Source organism: Hyperolius riggenbachi, chromosome 3, assembly GCF_040937935.1.
Source record: "Hyperolius riggenbachi isolate aHypRig1 chromosome 3, aHypRig1.pri, whole genome shotgun sequence".
Classification (NCBI taxonomy): Eukaryota; Metazoa; Chordata; class Amphibia; order Anura; family Hyperoliidae; genus Hyperolius; species Hyperolius riggenbachi.
Window position 1 is genome coordinate 366,892,966 of NC_090648.1, and position 19,752 is coordinate 366,912,717.

Below are 19,752 nucleotides of genomic sequence, written 5' to 3' on the forward strand. Positions count from 1 at the left end.
AGAGTACCAAAAGCAGGTAAAAAAACATTAAAATTAGAGTATTTTCCTGCTTGCTGGTGGTTAAAAAAGCATTTTATTCACAAGTTGTGAAAATATCACCTGGGAGAAAACTCAGGAGAAAAAGTGAATTGCATATGGCCCCTGGAGATCACGGTGTAAATAAAATGTGAACCTTTTTATCCCATTCACATCTATTCTCCATGGTAACCAACAACTTTCCCTGTTGGTTAATGTACCAGCTAATGAGCTGTAACCTCGATCAGCTAGTGTCAGCATTTTTTCCCCATTAGATTACTGCATTTTTTTTATTATTTTTTTTTTTAATTATGACTAAAAGATTGTAATGAGTTTCCAAACCACCAATTCACATGAATGTGTCACATTACATTAAACTAATCTTATCTTGTAGGATTGTATGCTGGGTCTTCCTGATTTAAACACCTATGGATTCTTGGCTTGAAATGCTCACAAGACATCAGCTGCTTTGTTCAGCAACTTTATTTACTTGATGACATTAGCATGGTATGGGGGATGGACAGGACGATTTTGACTGGCTACTAAAGACGAGGGGGGGGGGGATTTCCGGGGGTACCTTTAGTATTTTGAATGCTGGTGGGAGGGGTACAGTGAAAAATTAAATAATGGAGCCGCTGAAGTGTTTTAAAACACTAAATATTGTTTTGACATACAATGATAATTATCCTTTTATGTCAAAACTATATTGTTTTATGTCAATGCGGCTCCTTAAAGTTCCTTTAAAGCCATAAATTGAGGCGTACGCACGTACATACATATATCTATATCTCTCTCTGTGTGCACGCACGCACGCACGCACGCACGCACGCACGCACGCACACACACACACACACACGTTAAATGCAGTAAAATGACAGTTACTGTATTAAAATGTATATAAATGTCTTTTTTCTGTTCATTTTTTAAATTAAAAAAATGAAGTGGGGTTCCCCCTCCCAAGCCACTGTAACCCCTTGTTCCCATGCAGGCTGGGATGCCAGAATGTGGAGCCCTGGCCACGTGGGGCTTTGCACCCTGAGCTATACCTAAAGCTAAACTTTTCAAAATGGGTGCTGACCATGGCAGCCATTTTAAAGTTGGCCATTTTGAATCCCTGGTCCTAAACTTAATGCCAACAATCAATTTGCTAGGCACTTATGTGTATGCCGTCTTCAAGGTTGTAAAAGATCCTGCTCAGTTTGATCTGCTAATACAAAAAGGGGGGGGGGGGGGGGGTTGCGCTTATGGATATCAATCCGCAATATGTGGTGTGCGTACTTCAAACCTGATGCAGGGTATAGATAAATACTTATACACTCAAGGCCTAGAACAGAGTAAGACCAAACAGTTCACATAGGAGTCCAGGATGCCATCCACCAATATAGTCCTTTTTCCACTGGTTCCTTGGTTTATCTTCCTCTCAAGGCAAACACATGCAAGAAAAACCCAGCAAATAAGACAACAGTGCAACTCCATTTCAATAGATAAGTCCCACCTCCATCTTCAAAAATGGACAACTCCAGTGGGTTACTGTTTTAGTATTAGCACCCTAGGTGAGCACACCAACACTCCCTCTAAATGTCTGCACTCACCCCGCAAACCTCCTAGGATCTCTGGAGGCAGGATTGATAGCATACAGGGATAGGTACAATCAGTACTGCATATATGCATCAGCAACTAACTGTACAAACTAAAAGTACAGCACATAGTGTAAAACTGTTCAATAAGACCAGAAAGATAAAAACAATTGCACTCACAAGTGGAGACTTGGGTATAAGCGCTATGTATACAGATGGTTTCCCGGGTGACCGCTCGCATGCCAGCCGCTTCAAATCCCTGAAAAAGAAGGAGGCGCATGGCTAGGCCTGCGCAGGTGCAGTGAGACTGTAGGCGGGGGAGAGGAGGATCTGTGAGTGACTGCGAGGGCAGAGGACAACTGCAGGGGGCTGGTAGAAACCCCAGGTGAGTAGAACTGATTTTCTTTCCACAGGCTTAAGTATCCTTTTAACCACTTCCCTACCCTGGTTGTTTTCACATTTCAGCTCAGCTCTGATAACTTTGGCAATAACTTTATCAATAATTATCACAACTAAATGATTATATATATTCTCCTAAATATATATATATATATTATATTTATATATATTTAGGAGAAATAAGGATTTTTGTGGCTGATATGTGTTTTTAGTAATTAACTTATTTTCTATGCATTTTAAAAGAAAAACCTGGAGAAAAAAAAAGTGAAAAAAATACACAATGTATCCACTTTCATACATTATAGCTTTAATGTAAACAGTTTTATTGTACATTAAACCCACACATTGTCTATCTCTCCTGTTTATTTTAACAGTTCATTTGTTTTGATAATGTATTAGATTAACAATTAAGTGTACAATCTGCTACTGTCTGCTCCTGTAATGTGTATTCTACACTTGTTTGCTAATTAATTCTGCCATTGAATTCCCTGGGAGGAGGAGATGGGTTTGCTGTAATTCCTTTACAACTCTGTACTGATGTTATCAGGTCAGAGAAACAAACAGTGTTATCTAAAATTTTGCTGGGAGGAGAGTGCAGAGACTTATTTTAGGAAGTGGTTAACTACCGGTATATTCCCTCCATCATGCACCTCCAACTTGACCCAAATGAGTATTATGTCCCCCCAGACTCCCCCCCCCCCTAGATACTTGTGTATGAGAGTTGCATGGCTCACTCTATGCCTCTCTATAGCCATTCCTAAAGTCGTTCAGTCAAATAGAAGTCATCGGTCAGTGACAGTAATAGCATGTCCACTCCCAGAAGAGATCAGGTCAATGAACACTTCCAGAATATACTGGGATGCCCACCAGAGCCTCAATTGATGTCATTGCTGGAACTTTGGGGGATTTAGTAAGTACTGAGGTGCATATGATGAGGGAGTGAGATTTTGTGTAAGGGTGTTGAGTCCTGTGAAGATGTACATGTAAATACAGTACTTGGAAATTTTGGTGCACAGAAAAACAGTATCCACCAGTGCAAAGATATCCTTGGTAATGTTTGTGTTGCTGATAGTCAATCACCCATGATGTATTTTATCCTAAGGCTCCTTGTTCTATTTGCTTGGTAAAGCCGAAATTTAGTTTTGTTCGCAGGATGTAGTATAATTTTGGTAATGTTACCGATATTCTTCTATCACCTATTGTGACCTAAACGCTCACATTAACTCTCCCCTACCTACACCTAACACTAATCCCAACACTTAACACTAACACATACCTACTCCCTACTTATTGAAAACCACTAATTTGGTCCGCTGATAAATACCGGGATATCTCTGCTATGTACCCTGCACCATAATTACACAGCGGGCGCCAGTAAGTTTGATATTAACATTGTCTATCGAGCATCAAAATTACCAGGTGCAAGTGCACCATAATTACCGTACTGATCTTGGTGTTGAGATGTTCTAAAAAGACATAACTGACCATCAGTTTTAAAGCACCACAATCCTAAAGCTCTCACAGGAAAAAAATGTATGCACCAGATTACAACTCACGTCAGCAAGCAAAGCAAAAAAGAGCATAAACAGTGTATACAAAAAAAATAAAAGTTCACAAAATCAAATTACTTCCACTGAAAATGCGTCCTTTACGCAGAACTTTAGGCACGTTCCACGGCTTTTAAAGTGGCTTATTTCTTTGCAACGTCCATGCTTAAAAATTAGCCATGAAGAACAGTGAGCATTCAACAGGAAAAATTCTATAATAACTTATATGGGAACATGAAACTAGAGCAGGTCGATGTGACTGGGGAAAAACACTCAATTTAATCATCAAAATAATCAGTTGCAAAAAACAGCTTCCTGGAAATACTTGGCTTTTCTGCACAATTGTAGACCTCTTCTTGTTCTAAAAGAAAAATAAATCTCTAGCAACACATGGCCAAACCTATAGGACTATTTTTTTTCTTTCAATCCTAATTAGAAATAAAATCTCTCAATGTTATGCTTCTGTTAGGACGGTTGTTATATTTTAGCGAGTGACAATGGGCATTTGGCCTGGAATGAAAGTACTTGTGCTTGACTTAGCAGTTTAGGTGATCATCACATCAAGGAATCAACAGTAGCACCGTTGTAATGCCAGGGTTTTTCTTTTTTTTAAACTCTCCCTCGTTTGCTCGCTCTGGGCTTCTAAATTTAGCTTTTCCAGAGTCCAGCTTACAACAGTTAAATATCTGCAAAGATTAGCATGAAGTCCATTAATGTCACATGCAATTGACCTTGTCTCACAATGATATAACAATAAGCTGTACTCTTTTATGCAGATGGTGGTGAGACAGCTTCACCTGAGGCTTATTCAGTGGTAATGTGTTCTATATGCTCTATAAGGAAGCAAGCCAGGCCAATCATTCAGGAGGTTGTCAATAAACAATTCCAAACTGTGGTTAGTGATGTGAACCACTGCAGCTTACAACAATATAAACACGTCAGAATGAATTCATTTAATGCTATGTTTAAACAGTAGGGATTTTTTCTCAGTAACTAACACTCGGATGATAGAGGAGAGTAAAACAGAAAGCAGCACAAGTAGTATCCATATAGTACATTTCTTCCTTATGGCATCTGCATGAAGTTAGCAGGAAGTTAGCAAGAAAGAAAGCAAGAAAGCAAGAAAGAAAAAAGACTTATGCTGCAAAATCACAATAGTGTTCTAAGGCCTTTTCGCTAAAATATAGAGTTGAAGAAGACACAAGGAATAGATTTTCTTTATTGGCTGGCATTGTCGGTATAAGTTGCTAAATGAACAGCTGTGCCAATACAGTTATGTACATGCGCCTGCAATTAGTCCAGGATTAAAAACAACAACAAAAATCTGAGTCTAAGTTAAATAAGTTTAACATAGGATGTGCACTTACTGCAATAGCAAAGACACTAATTCACTAATCCCACTTTGGCCTATGGCCCAGGTGCACAGTACTACCTTTGGCCTAATAATATCATACATTGTTTTCAAGTGTATTCCAGCTCTAGAGAACTTTAATAAGTTGACCTCACTTAAGTTACTTTCTTACTTTGCAACAAAGTCAGAAAACTTGCACTGCATTGCTCATCTCTATGATGTAAGATCCCAATGCTGAATGACCTCTGTTAGTTCAGGAGATACTTGTTCCTTCGGTGCTTGCTTCTAGTTAAAGGATACCCGAACTGACATTTGACATGATGAGATAGACATGTGTATGTACAGTTCCTAACACACAAATAACTATGCTGTGCCTGTGTTCTTTTTTTTCTTTTTCTGCCTGAAAGAGTTAAATATCAGGTATGTAAGTGGCTGACTCAGTCCTGACTCAGACAGGAAGTGACTACAGTGTGACCCTCACTGATAAGATTTTCCCCTTTTTATCTCTTTTTTTTTTTTTTGCTCTCAGAAGCCATATTCTGCTAGGAAAGTGTTTTATTGTTGGAATTTCTTATCAGTGAAGGTCACACTGTAGTCACTTCCTGTCTTGGTCTGGTATGTGGGAGCCACCGCCAGCGACATTCCCACCAAGACCACCAGACACAAGAACTCATTCTTCCCGACGGCCCTTAGCCTCCTGAACTCCCTTAATATTCTACCACCCTCTATCAGAACCCTACCACCTGCATAGGCACGGTAGACTTCAGCAGTGTGTGTTTTTGTAAGATGAATACTGAGCGATATGTACATCTAATGTTGACTGTATATCTGTATATGTCTATATTTGAGTATGAGGTATTACTGTCATTCCAACGGTTTTTCCTGCATTTCTTTCTATGTACTGCTCCACTGTGCCAAACCCAATTCCGGGCCTGACCCAGTCATGCTTAGCGAAATAAAACGATTCTGATTCTGATTCTGAGTCAGGACTGAGTCAGCCACTCACATACCTGATATTTAACTCTTTCAGGAACAGAAAGAAAAAAAAAGGAACACAGCATAGTTATTTATGTCCTAGGCACTGTACATACACATGTCTATCTCATCATGTCACATGTCAGTTCGGGTATCCTTTAATTAATCAGATCAAACCCATAGTCTTCCAAGATGTCTGTGTTTATACATGTCCTTCATCTAATGCATTTTGCACAAACTAAAAATAGGTCACAAATCTCTGGCATGAAAATCTTTTAAAGAGACCTTTAACCACTTCAGCCCACAGGTATTTTTCACTACATGGACGAGAGGAATGTTCCCATTTCGGCGCTCCTCCCTTTTATTCCCCAATAACTATCACTACTTATCACAAAAAAATTATCTATACCTTGTTTTTCCCTCCACCAATTAGGCGGGAATAATTAAGAAAAAAAAATGGAAAAAAAAATAATTTCTCAGTTTTTGGCCATTATATTTTTAAAATACCACATGCCACCGTTATTAAAATCTACACTTTTATTTGCCCATTTGTCTCGGTTATTGCAACGTTAAAATTATACCCCTAATATAATGTATGGTGACAATATTTTATTCGGAAATAAAGGTAAATTTTTTTTAGTTTTACATCCATCGCTAATTTTTAGCCCATAAAATGTATAATATGCCCTCTTGACATGGATATTAAATTTTTTTTTATTCCCTAAAGTCAGTAGGTGTCATTTTACTATTTGGCCACAAGATGTCCCTGCTGAGCAAATGCCATTAGTGTATAAGTATGCTACATTGGAAACAATTTGTTGCTACATTGTAACTAGGGAAGTAACGCAGGCTTCAATAGAAGCCTGCAATCACGGGTGGCCTGCGGGGAGATTAATGAATGGGAACTTTGTTCCCATTCATAAATCCAACGATCAGCGGCGGAAAGAACCGCGGCAGCTCTATTTAAGAACAAACACTTTTTCAACAAGAACAATATTTATTCTCGGCGGACATGTATGGATTGGCAAAGGGGACTTTTGTCACCCCAAACTGTAGGAATGTGACTAGCACGTCCCTGTGGCTGTAGCAGCTGCTGCTGTGGACGTGAGGCTCACGTCTGCACGGCATAAATAGTTAAGGTGCCCATACATCAGAAGATTTGGCAGCCGATCGACCATCCAATTAGATTGTTATAATCTAATTGGATGAAAATCAGTGCTGCCAAGTGCATGCCCGACTGACAAAATGACCAATTTCGGGATGGAAATGGGTCACATTTTCAATCGTGCATGCCGCAAGATGTCAGGCCAAAGTTGGTTAGTCAGGTGTGCGGCGGTACGGCGGGCGATTTCGGAAAGAGTGACGATGCCCTCACCTCCACAATGCATAATTGTGCCTGGTGTGCATTTATACATTACCTGTCCGGTGTCAGCCTCCACACAGTGGCCGCCCATTTCGCCGGGTTCCGCATGCGCATTAGCGGTGCATAGTGTCTGACGTCAGACACTATGCGCCGCTATAGTGTACGTGTGTATATGGCTATGCGGCTGCTCGGCAAGATAGACTGTCACCGCATGGAGGCTGCTACCGGACAGGTAATGTATAAATGCACACACACGGGGCAACATTTATACATGGGGGGGGGGGGGGCAGCAGTGGAGCAGATGTGGCGAGCTCAGAAGATTTCATGCTTAAATCGGACGGGAATTGGCCTGTAGTTTATGGGCAACTTAAACCAAGAGACAAATTTATCTCTAATCAGATTCGATTAGAGATAAATATGTCTCTTTTCGAATCTGCCCATAATAGTCAGGTCTATTGTAGCAAGTTATTTAAATAAAGTTAGATACCCTCTCCCTGTGCTCTCATTCTACCGCTGTCCTCCCAGTAAAATTATTCAACCTGCAGGTTGAATATATTTTTGTCCTTCCTTGGCCAGGTTTTGGAAGTACTCAGGTCTTCGAGTACTTCTTTAGACTAGCAGCTCCGTACTGCGATTGCGCAAGCACGGACTTGCACGTGTGCAGTACAGAGCTGCAAGTCTTCAGAACTATTCGGGGAGCCAAGTCCTTCTAAAGCCTGTCCAAGGAGGCCCAAAGACACAGCCAGGCAGGAATATTAATCACTTGAGGAGCATGGGCTTACACCCCCCTAGTGACTAGGCTATTTTTCACTAATTAGGCCACTGCAGTTTTAAGGCCTTGCTGCAGGGCCATACAACTCAGCAGGGGCGTAACTAGAAATCACTGGGCCCCCCTGCGAATATTTGGATGGGCCCCCCCCCATGGGTGCCAAATAATCGTAATGGGGCAGCGTTTCACTGTAAATTAATTGTAAAGTGGGCAGCATTTCACCAGACAATCGTAATGTGGGCCAGAAAATTGTAATGTGGGCGGAGTTCACCAGAAAATCGTAATGTGGGCCAGAAAATCATAATGTGGGCAGAGTTCACCAGAAAATCGTAATATTGGCAGCAGTTACCAGAAAATTGTAACATGGGCAGCAGTCACCAGAAAATTGTAACGTGGGCAGCAGTCACCAGAAATTTGTAACGTGGGCAGCAGTCACCAGAAAATAGCAATGTGGGCAGCAGACACCAGAAAATTGCAATGTGGGCAGCAGTCACTAGAAAATCCTAATGTGGGCAGCAGGCACTAGAAAATCGTAATGTGGACAGCAGGCACTAGAAAATCGTAATGTGGGCAGCAGACACCAGAAAATCGTAATGTGGGCAGCAGACACCAGAAAATCGTAATGTGGGCAGCAGACACCAGAAAATCGTAATGTGGGCAGCAGTGACCAGAAAATTGTAATGTGGGCAGCAGACACCAGAATATCGTAATGTGGGCAGCAGTTACCAGAAAAAAAATGCACCTGTAAAAAGAAAACAATTCACTTACCTGTCAGGAGTCTCTCCCGGCCTCTCCAGCGACGATCCTTTTTTGCACTGCAGTCTGCAGCACATCTCCCGCGCTGAAAGGCAGAGTGCAGGGCTACGGCAAGATGGCTGCCGAAGCCCTGTACTGGAGACACAAATAGTCTCTAGTACAGGGCTTTGGCGGCCATCTTGCCGTAGCCCTGCTCTGCCTGCCGGAGGAATATGCAGGCTGCTGGAGCGGGGCTGGGGGGAATGAACTGGTGCAGCGTCTATTAGATGCTGCGGCCAGTTGAGCACCTTGCTGGGGGGTCCAGAATCGGGCGGGCGGCGGCGCTCACCCCCCCCCCCCTGCGCACAGTGAGCGGGCCCTAGAGCAGCCCCGGGCCCCCCTGCGGCTGATGGGGTCGCATCCCCGGTAGGTACGCCGGTGCAACTCAGTACACAAGTGATTCCCCCTCCCCCTTTCTTCCCACCAAAAGTACTCTCTGTTGGTGGGCTCTGATCGCTCCTGCAGTGTTTTTTTTCTTACAAATATTTGTTTTCTTTTTAAATAAATATTGTTTTTTTTTTTCTATTTTTGTAACCCTCCCTCCCCCAGCCAGCCAATCAACGCGATTGGCTCTCATAGACATCAGCCGATCGCTCTCCTGCTTCCCGGGGGACAGCCGTGTCACACGGCTGTCCCCAGTACATTGCTGCCATAGATCGCAGCGCTGCACCATGTAAATAGACGGCAGTCTTGCCGTCTATCATTCTCCTAGCGGCGATCGCCACTGGGAGACTAACGACAGAGCGGAGCTCTGTCATTCAAGCAGAGATGCGTGTGCATCGATGCGCGATCTCCTGCAAAACCCCACCCTAGGACTTGACACCAATTGGCGTTAGCGGTCCTGGGGCTGCCGCCGTGTTCCCGCCAATTGGCGTGATGCGGTCGTTAGGTAGTTAAACAGGGGACATTGGTGGAATAACAGGACGGAGAGAGGACTAGGAAGGCTTTATAGGATCCAGAGCCTTTCCCCTCTCTATAGGGGAGTATCTAACCTAAAGTAAGTTTTCTTGCTTCAGGTTTGCTTTAAAATGTTTTCATTTGTAATCCCAGCAGCTCTGCAACAAAACTGTGCTGCTCTCTTTTGTTCAACTGTAAAGAAACTCCCAGCAATAAAAAAAAAAAAAAAAAAAAGCTATACTTCAGGAAAAAGGACAATGGCTGAGCAGTTTTAATTTTTTGTGCACTAATTAAAATTCTGTAACAAAAACAATGTGTTTCAGCTTTTTACAATTTGTGGAAAATCATTAATTATTGAATGTTCAGGAATGATAAAATAGATATCCCTATCAATTGCAATACATCAAAACTGTCCTAAAATCTTAAGGTGTTCATAATGCTAGAAATCCACAAGATAGCTCTCTCAAAGTCCATAAATCCCATTCCCAAACACCTAAAAGGTCTTTTAAACTTTTATTTAAAGGGACCCTGGACACAAAAATAAATGGAATCTGGACTTACCTGGGGCTTCCACCAGCCATCCGTAGCCCATGAAGTCCATTGGCACCCTTTAGGTCCCCTCCGTAGTCCCACTGGTGTCTGATAACCCAGCGACTTCAGCGGCCCATTCACGCACCCGGCGCTTCACCACATGGGTTGCTGTAAGCATCCTACACATTCCCTGTTCTGGAAAGGCTGAACCACGCATGTGCAGGAGGCTTAAGACAGCGGCCGTGTGATTGCACCGGGAGCGCAGACGCATGGGTGTCTTCAGCCAAAATCACCGGGATAATAAAGCAGCCAGCGGGACCACAAAGGGTATCCAGAGGACGCTGAGGGAGCTCGCAGACTACAGGGGGCTGGAGGAAGCCCCAGGTAAGTCCAGATTCCATTTATTTTTTGTTTTAAGGGTCCCTTTAAAATGTACTTACTATTTCAGTCTGCAGGGAACTATGAATTGTTTTTTATGATTGTTAATTTTGCAGACAATTCTAAATTATGCTTCCCTGCAACTATGGCAAAGGCTTAGGCTACTTACACAGTAGGACATTGCGTTTGATGCGACGTTAAGGTCACACAATGCGGCCCTAACGCAATATACACTTTCACAGTGCGACGTTTAAGTCGCACGTTAGAAAATGTATTTACTATGGAACGAAAATGACGCCTGCGGAACATTTTAAAAACGGAAAACATTACTGAGCATGTGCACCACAAGTAACTCAGCAGATTCATTGCTAAACGCACAGCATGCAGCACTTTTTAATAACGCTACACGTTACACACGCAACGTGTGGACTGTGAATGCCGTACAGACTTTGCATTGCTGTGCGTTAGTCTGCGTTAAAGTATTTTATAACGTGCGACTTTAACGTCGCACTGTGAAAGAGCCCTCACTATTTGCAGCAGAGAAGGTGTGTAGGTGTGTGTGTGTAGGTGTCTGTGTGTAGGTGTGTGTGTAGGTGTAGGTGTGTGTAGGTGTAGGTGTGTGTGTAGGTGTAGGTGTGAGTGTAGGTGTGTAGGTGTGTGTGTAGGTGTGTAGGTGTGTGTGTAGGTGTGTGTGTAGGTGTGTGTGTAGGTGTGTGTGTAGGTGTGTGTAGGTGTGTGTGTGTGTAGGTGTGTGTAGGTGTGTGTAGGTGTGTGTGTGGGTGTGTGTGGGTGTGTGTAGGTGTGTGTGGGTGTGTGTGGGTGTGTGTACTTTTATGCACATTATTTGAAACCGAACTTAACAATGCTGCTAGTCTGACTGCTAATCCTCTGTTTTGTTTTTAATTTATCCTGAAATATAAAAAAAAAAAAAGTACACAGATGAATGATCTTACTCCACTCTGACTGCATTAGCTCAGAGCTGGATCATACACAAGGCAACTCTAGGCAGCTGCCTAGGGCCTGGGGCGAATCTAAGGGCCCTGTGTATGCTTGCCTCAAACAAATCTAACTAAAAAAAAAGCCAGGAGACCCCAAGATGCAGCAGAGGAAGATGGTGGCGGATGTTCAGCGGGTGTGCACATCCGCCCACCCGCTCAGCTGTAGTAATTGGGAGGATGAAATCCGAATGAACCCATTGGGATTTAATCCGGAGATTATCACTACCTATATAAATATTAGGTGATCAAAAATGGCCTCCCCTTTGAATTTATACATAATAGAAGAGCAAAAAATATGAGGGTTTAACGGCTCAGTAAATGTTAGTATATAGCATAAAACGTAACTTTTAATGATAACAGGCAGTAGTCATATATGACATTACATAAATACTATGTCCTTAAAGGACCACTATCACAAAAAAAATTACAATTTAAATTCATGTAAACATGCAAATAAGAAGTAAATGTCTTCCAGAGTAAAATGATCTATACATTACTTTTCCCCTATGTTGCTGTCACTTACAGTAGGTAATAGAAATTTGACAGAACCGACAGGTGTTAGACTAGCCCATGTCCTCATTGGGTATTCTGATGGTTTTGTTTAGTTTCAAAAGCACTTAGCGAATGGAAGTTGCTCTATCCAACTGCCCAAAAAATGTGCAGCTAGCAGGGAGGCTGGCCAGTATCTATGTATAAATCTTTTTCAGGGAGTGTCTTTATAAAGACTAAAGGCCTTGCTGAAAATCTCCTCTGGAGAGACAGACTAGCCCAAAACCTGTCGGTAATGTCAGATTTCTACTACTTACTTTAGGTGACAGCAAGTAACATAGGAGAAAAGTAATCTATAGCTCATTTTACTCAGGAAGAAAACTTAAAATTTACGATTTTCGCGATAGTGGTCCTTTAATACATATTGTTGTGTTATTAGCCTAACACACGTGTCGCGGCCTATAAAAAAGAAAAAAACAATAAAATTATAAAGTATACAATCCGCATCAGAAGATGTTAAACACAATCTTGTCATCCAATCAATCTCAGTTAGAGTCCAGCAAGAATTACCAAGGCTGGATCAGAGATGGACGGATCCCGCAGGTAAAAAAAAGTAATTCACCCTGAGGGTCGCGTAAGACCGCAGAGCGTGCAGCAATATGCTGGCAGATCAGTTCCTAGACGCTGACACTGGTAAAATGTGTTTTGCCTCTTTTTAAATATCCCCCATCTATATATGCCAAACTGTCTCTAACAGTTAAAGTACAGAGTGAATTCCACCAAGCCCGCCGCTCTGATGAGATCTTTGCTGTCTTGTCTTACATTGTGTGACATGATTTCCACATTATCCATCACACAGGACATAACTGAATAAATGCTGTGTTTTCTTACTGAACCTGAACCTTTCACTTCCTCATCTGCAGTTGCTGTTACTGCTCAACCCACATGATTTATTGCCATCTGCTAAAAGGCTCTTATTTTCCATAAAGGTTTTTTCTCCTCTAGCTTAAAGAGACACTGAAGCGAAAAAAAATATATGATATAATGAATTGGTTGTGTACTATGAATAATTACTAGAAGATTAGCAGCAAAAAAAATATTCTCATATTTTTATTTTCAGGTATGTAGTGTTTTTTCTAACATTGCATCATTCTAATATGTGCAGATTACACAACACTCAGCATTCAAAATGATTCTTTCAGAGCAGTCTGTGAACTAATGACCTCTCCTCTGGCAGAGAAAAAGTAAAAAATTAACTAACAGTTGAGATAATAAAAGTCAGAAAACAGCCCTCTCCACGACTTTCAAAGTCGTAGAGCTTAATGGCTTTTTTGTATAGAGATAACAACTGGAGTTTCTTAAATCTTCCTGTACTGGAAACAATTAGACTGATGGATCTGATCTTAATGTTTTATTTCTTAGCTGTACTACACATACAAATCATAATATCATAATTTTTTTTTCACTTCAGTGTCTCTTTAAGAAAGTATTCTTTTACATTTAGTTTTGTCACACAGATTTACTTTAGTTTGTATTTATTAAAGATGCACAGGTTTTAGATGATAAGAAGCATAATTATTGCATATTAATATTGGGAAATGTATATTATGTTGTTAAAAATGTATAATACAAGGATATGAAAGAATGATAATCAAATACATATCTAAGTAGGTTTGAGTAAATGTTTAGAAATGTAGTCAACATCCCTGAATACAAAACTTTTCTATGAGCTATCTGGCGTTTTCTTTTCTTAATATAACAACTTTCCAGCAACCAGTAAGCACTATAGTACAAAAAATGAGGCAAGTAAAGTGATAATTTAAATTAAGTTAAACATGATGAATCTATTTTAGACGATCTTGCATACATTGGGCTTGATTCACTAAGACAAATATAGCATGCATACGCCTTATCAAAGTTAACACTCCTTATCAAAGTAGCATAGCGAGCGCTACGAACCCGCAAGGGCTCAGGACAGCCCCTGCCAATTATCCATTTAGCAGGCATAAGTTCAAGCACTCACTATGCTACTCTGATAAGGAGTGTTAACTTTGATAAGGCGTACTAACTTTGATAAGGCATGTTATTTGTCTTACGCTGAATACACACGTTTCGTTCCCGCATCGAATGCGCCGCTCGATTCCCGACAAATTGATTATTCCCGAACATTTCCGAGCGCATTTCGATGATTTTTAGGTCGATTGCCATGTAAAGTATGGCAAATCGACCTAATGATCCATCGAACCACGAATCGGACATGTCGGAAATAAACAAATCGACGGGAATCGAGCGGCGCACCGACGGGAATCGAGTGCGGGAACGAACCATGTGTATCCAGCATTAGTGAATCAAGCCTATTACGAGGAAACTAAAGCAATTTTATCAATAAGAAATGGACAACTGATGCAATAAACATTTATCCTGGACTTTCTCGTTTTCTCTCAGCAGAACTTATTCATCTTATTTAAATCATTTTAGCACTTTGTAAGTAAAAAGTACTAAATTATGTGAATACTGTAGTACTAAAAATGTGAAGTATTTTATTGAAAGGAGCCAAATCATCTTATGAGAAAACTTAATAGAAACGTTTATTGAATCAAGGCCTACAGTTCAATGCTCTCTGTAAAGCATTGAAAAAAAATGAAAAAAGAACACTAATAAACAGGGGCGTAACTAGAAATCACTGGGCCCCCCTGCGAATATTTGGATGGGGCCCCCCCCATAGGTGCCAAATAATCGTAATGGGCCAGCGTTTCACTGTAAATTAATTGTAAAGTGGGCAGCATTTTACCAGACAATCGTAATGTGGGCCAGAAAATCGTAATGTGGGCAGAGTTCACCAGAAAATCGTAATGTGGGCCTTTAGAAAATCATAATGTGGGCAGAGTTCACCAGAAAATCGTAATGTGGGCACCAGTCACCAGAAAATAGTAACGTGAGCAGCAGTCACCAGAAAATTGTAACGTGGGCAGCATTCACCAGACAATCGTAATGTGGGCAGCGTTCACCAGAATATCGTAATGTGGGACAGAAAATCGTAATGTGGGCAGAGTTCACCAGAAAATTGTAACATAGACAGCATTCACCAGACAATCGTAACTTGGGCAGTGTTCACCAGAAAATCGTAATGTGGGCCAGAAAATCGTAATGTGGGCAGAGTTCACCAGAAAATCGCAATGTGGGCAGCAGTCACCAGAAAATCGCCATGTGGGCAGCAGTCACCAGAAAATTGCAATGTGGGCATCAGTCACCAGAAAATCCTAATGTGGGCAGCAGTCACCAGAATATCGTAATGTGGGCAGCAGTCACCAGAAAATCCTAATGTGGGCAGCAGTCAGTCACCAGAATGTCGTAATGTGGGCAGCAGACACCAGAAAATCCTAATGTGGGCAGCAGTCACCAGAAAATCCTTATGTGGGCAGCAGTCACCAGAAAAATCGCAATGTGGGCAGCAGTCACCAGAAAATCGCAATGTGGGCAGCAGTCACCAGAAAATCCTAATGTGGGCAGCATACACCTGAAAATCGTAATGTGGGCAGCAGACACCTGAAAATCGTAATGTGGGCAGCAGACACCTGAAAATCGTAATGAGGGCAGCAGACACCTGAAAATCGCAATGTGGGCAGCAGACACCTGAAAATCGCAATGTGGGCAGCAGACACCTGAAAATCGTAATGTGGGCAGCAGACACCTGAAAATCGTAATGTGGGCAGCAGACACCTGAAAATCGTAATGAGGGCAGAGGACACCTGAAAATCGCAATGTGGGCAGCAGTGACCAGAAAATCGCAATGTGGGCAGCAGTGACCAGAAAATCATAATGTGGGCAGCAGACACCTGAAAATCACAATGTGGGCAGCAGACACCTGAAAATCGTAATGTGGGCAGCAGACACCAGAAAATCGCAATGTGGGCAGCAGACACCAGAAAATCGCAATGTGGGCAGCAGACACCAGAAAATCCTAATGTGGGCAGCAGACACCTGAAAATCCTAATGTGGGCAGCAGACACCTGAAAATCGTAATGTGGGCAGCAGACACCTGAAAATCGTAATGTGGGCAGCAGACACCAGAAAATCATAATGTGGGCAGCAGACACCAGAAAATCGCAATGTGGGCAGCAGTGACCAGAAAATCGCAATGTGGGCAGCAGTGACCAGAAAATCGTAATGTGGGCAGCAGACACCAGAAAATCGCAATGTGGGCAGCAGACACCAGAAAATCGCAATGTGGGCAGCAGTGACCAGAAAATCGCAATGTGGGCAGCAGACACCTGAAAATCACAATGTGGGCAGCAGTGACCAGAAAATCATAATGTGGGCAGCAGACACTAGAAAAAAAAATGCACCTGTGAAAAAAAAACAATTCACTTACCTGACAGAAGTCTTCTCCTCTCCCGGCATCTAACACGCAGCTCCCCGAGTCCTCCTGCAGCACATCTCCCGCGCTGACAGGCAGAGTGCAGGGCTACGGCAAGATGGCTGCCGAAGCCCTGTACTAGAGACACAAATAGTCTCCAGTGTAGGGCTTCTTCGGCGGCCATCTTGCCGTAGCCCTGCTCTGCCTGCCGGAGACTATGCAGGCTGCTGGTGGAGCGGGGCTGCGGGGAATGAACTGGCGCAGCGTCTATTAGACGCTGCGGCCAGTTGAGCACCTTGCTGGGGGGTCCAGAGCAGCGCTCCCCCCACGCACAGTGAGCGGGCCCCAGAGCAGCCCCGGGCGGCCGGGCCCCCCTGCGGCTGAGAGAGTCGCATCCCCGGTAGGTACGCCGGTGGTGACAGCCTTTCCTCCTCCGGGCCCCTGACTTGCTAGGGGCCCCCCTGCAACTGCAGGGGCTGCAGGGTCTATTCCTACGCCCCTGCTAATAAATCTATAATACAGTACTAAAAATGTGTATTAAAATTCAAAATTAATTAACCAATACAACATGAAGAATACTTTTTACATTAGGACCAATTCATAATTTTAAAAACCACAGAATATAACATGATTCCAGGAAACGTAAGTAGCAGTAGAGTATTGTACAGTGTTAGCCATCAGTAGAAGCAAGAAGCTTATAATCAGGATATCATCATTTATTGGCTAACTTAAAAAAATTAAGAGTAAGCTTTTCGCTATTCCACCTTCACCAGACTCAAATCCTGTATGCTGACAAGACGTTAGAGCACACCGCTATATACACGCAACATCAAATGTTGGGGTACATAGATTTTTTTGGTTTTTTTAAACAAAAACACGTCATTAAGATGTATTAATAGGGGTGGAAATAGTTTTCATCCCAAGCACATAAAGAAAAAATAAAAGTGTGAGACCTGCAGACACATCTACTCCATTGACAGTATATCAATGTCAGGTATACAACAGGAATACAGAGTACAAAGCACCACTTCCAGTGATTCTACTAAACCGGTACATCTGAACACGGCCCTTATGCCCTTTCAGCACTTTTCAACTGCCAAAGTATCACACAAAGGATGAAAAGTACTATTAAGATTATTTTGAGTATTTTCTTGCTTGCTGGGGGTTTAAAAGGCATTATATTGACAAGGTGGGAAAATATCACCTAGGAGAAAACTTGGTAGGAAAAGTTAATTGCATATGAGCTCATCTATCCCAAAATGCCACAAAGTAACTTACGTGGGAGAAACTGTAAAAACTTCAGGTACACCATTGACGATTCCGAATCTGATCTCCCTGTCCCTACACACTTTCGTTCCCATGGACACCGCTTATATGATCTTCGGGATACTGCACTGGAAGTCAACTTTACATCACAGAAAGAGAAACCAATAGCAGAAACAGAAATTTGTAAATTGGTTCAAAACTATAGATAAAATATTGAACAAGGGAGCCAATTTCTTACATTGGTATTGATATTTAATGTCATAATTCTTTTTAAGCCTAGACATACTGCATCCATTCTGCTTGTAGCTAAATCTTGAACTCGTAATTTACGATGCCTGTGTACCAGGCAAGACAAGACAAATAACATTTATATCGCGCTTTTCTCCTGGCGGACTCAAAGCGCCAGAGCAGCAGGCAGTAGGCTGCGCTCTATAGGCAGTAGCAGTGTTAGGGAGACTTGCCTAAGGTCTCCTACTGAATAGGTGCTGGCTTACTGAACAGGCAGAGCCGAGATTCGAACCCTGGTCTCCTGTGTCAGAGGCAGAGCCCTTAACCATTACACCATCCAGCCAATAGTCTCAGGCAAAGTCTCAGTTATGTGAAGATTGAGTATACAAAGGGTCCTAGCTGTCATAAAAAGCACTGAAGACCCTTTTGGATGCTTTGTTACAATAAAGCATCTTAATCTCAAAATAAATAAATAAAATAAAAAAAATCTGTGCATCTCCTTTTGATGTTGCATGTATATGGTGGAATAGCCGAAAGCTTACTCTTATTTATATTTTTTTTAAGTTAGCCAATAATTGGTATTCTGATTCAAAACTCCTTGAGGAGTTTTAAGATCTACAGTCCAATAAAGAAGTCCTCCATGTAGCAAATTCACCTCAACAGCAATTTTTAAGAGCCTAATGCGGTGAAAGAAATATTTTTTTGCTTTGCCTGTTAAAGCGACACCGCAGCGAAAAAAAAAATGTGTGATATAATGAATTGGTGGTGTAGTACGGATAATTACTAGAACATTCGTAGCAAAGAATAAAACATTAGCAGCAGAGATAGGAGTATAATATTGTTTCCAGCAGGGGCAGAGGCGTATCTAGGTAAAACACCGCCTATGGCAAGAGCTGAAATTGCGCCCCCCCCCACACACACACACATATCTAAGTGCCAGCCTCAAGGATAACCGACTTTAAAATAAAGATTGTTCTTTTACTTACCTGGGGCACCTTCAGCCCCCGTAGTCTTGTTGCTCCCTCGCTGACCTCTTGGTCCTCATCCTTGTTCCATTGTGTGACCCAGTAAAGTGTGCGACTCAGCTAAGGGTCTTTTTCAACTTAATCAGTTGCTCTCAGTTATAACTGAAAGGACAACTGATTTTCAAAGTAATGCCCATGTTTCCCAATGGCTTAGTTCACACTATACGCATTTTAACTGAAAGCTTTTTCTACAATGCACTGTTATGGAGAAAAAAAAAGCAATGTACAGTATACCAACACATTAAGTGTAAAAGGGTCCAAAGTCGTGCACTACTGCCCATGCACTGGCCTGGTGGTACGTCTACTTGATCGTGCTCCCGTGACTGGGAGCATTCTGCGCCTGGACAATACGTTCTATGGGAGTGCAATCAAAGAGCCCCGCCATTGAGCCAACGCATGCGCAGTAGTGTGCACAGTTTACAGGACCGCTCAGCGGATCAAGATTGAGGACCGGGAAGACAAGGGAACTACAAGACTTCGGGGCCTGGATTCTGTAAGAAGCACCAGGTAAGTAAAGGAAGTCATGTGAACATAATTTTCAACTGGAGGAATCTTATGACAAAGTCATTTGCAATTCCCACATTACAGCAGGCTCTGCTTTCCCACATTTCAGTAGTTCTAACAAATTTCTATCCATTCTACAGCAGGCCACAGCAGTACTTTCCCCCATAATTTCAGTTATTCTGGGAAAAACCCCAGAAGAACTTATGTGTGAAAACAGTGGCCTGCTGTAGAATGGATGGAAATTGTAAGAATTTAAATGTGGGAAACCAGGGGCCTGCTGTAATATGG

At 42.2% G+C, this 19,752-nt stretch overlaps 1 long non-coding RNA gene across 1 annotated transcript in view; it reads right to left on the reverse strand.

The window, feature by feature from the left end:
• Positions 1–19,752, reverse strand: part of LOC137561574 (uncharacterized) — a 31,844-nt gene that overhangs the window by 11,156 nt on the left and 936 nt on the right. The gene's annotated exons all lie outside the window — the stretch shown is intronic.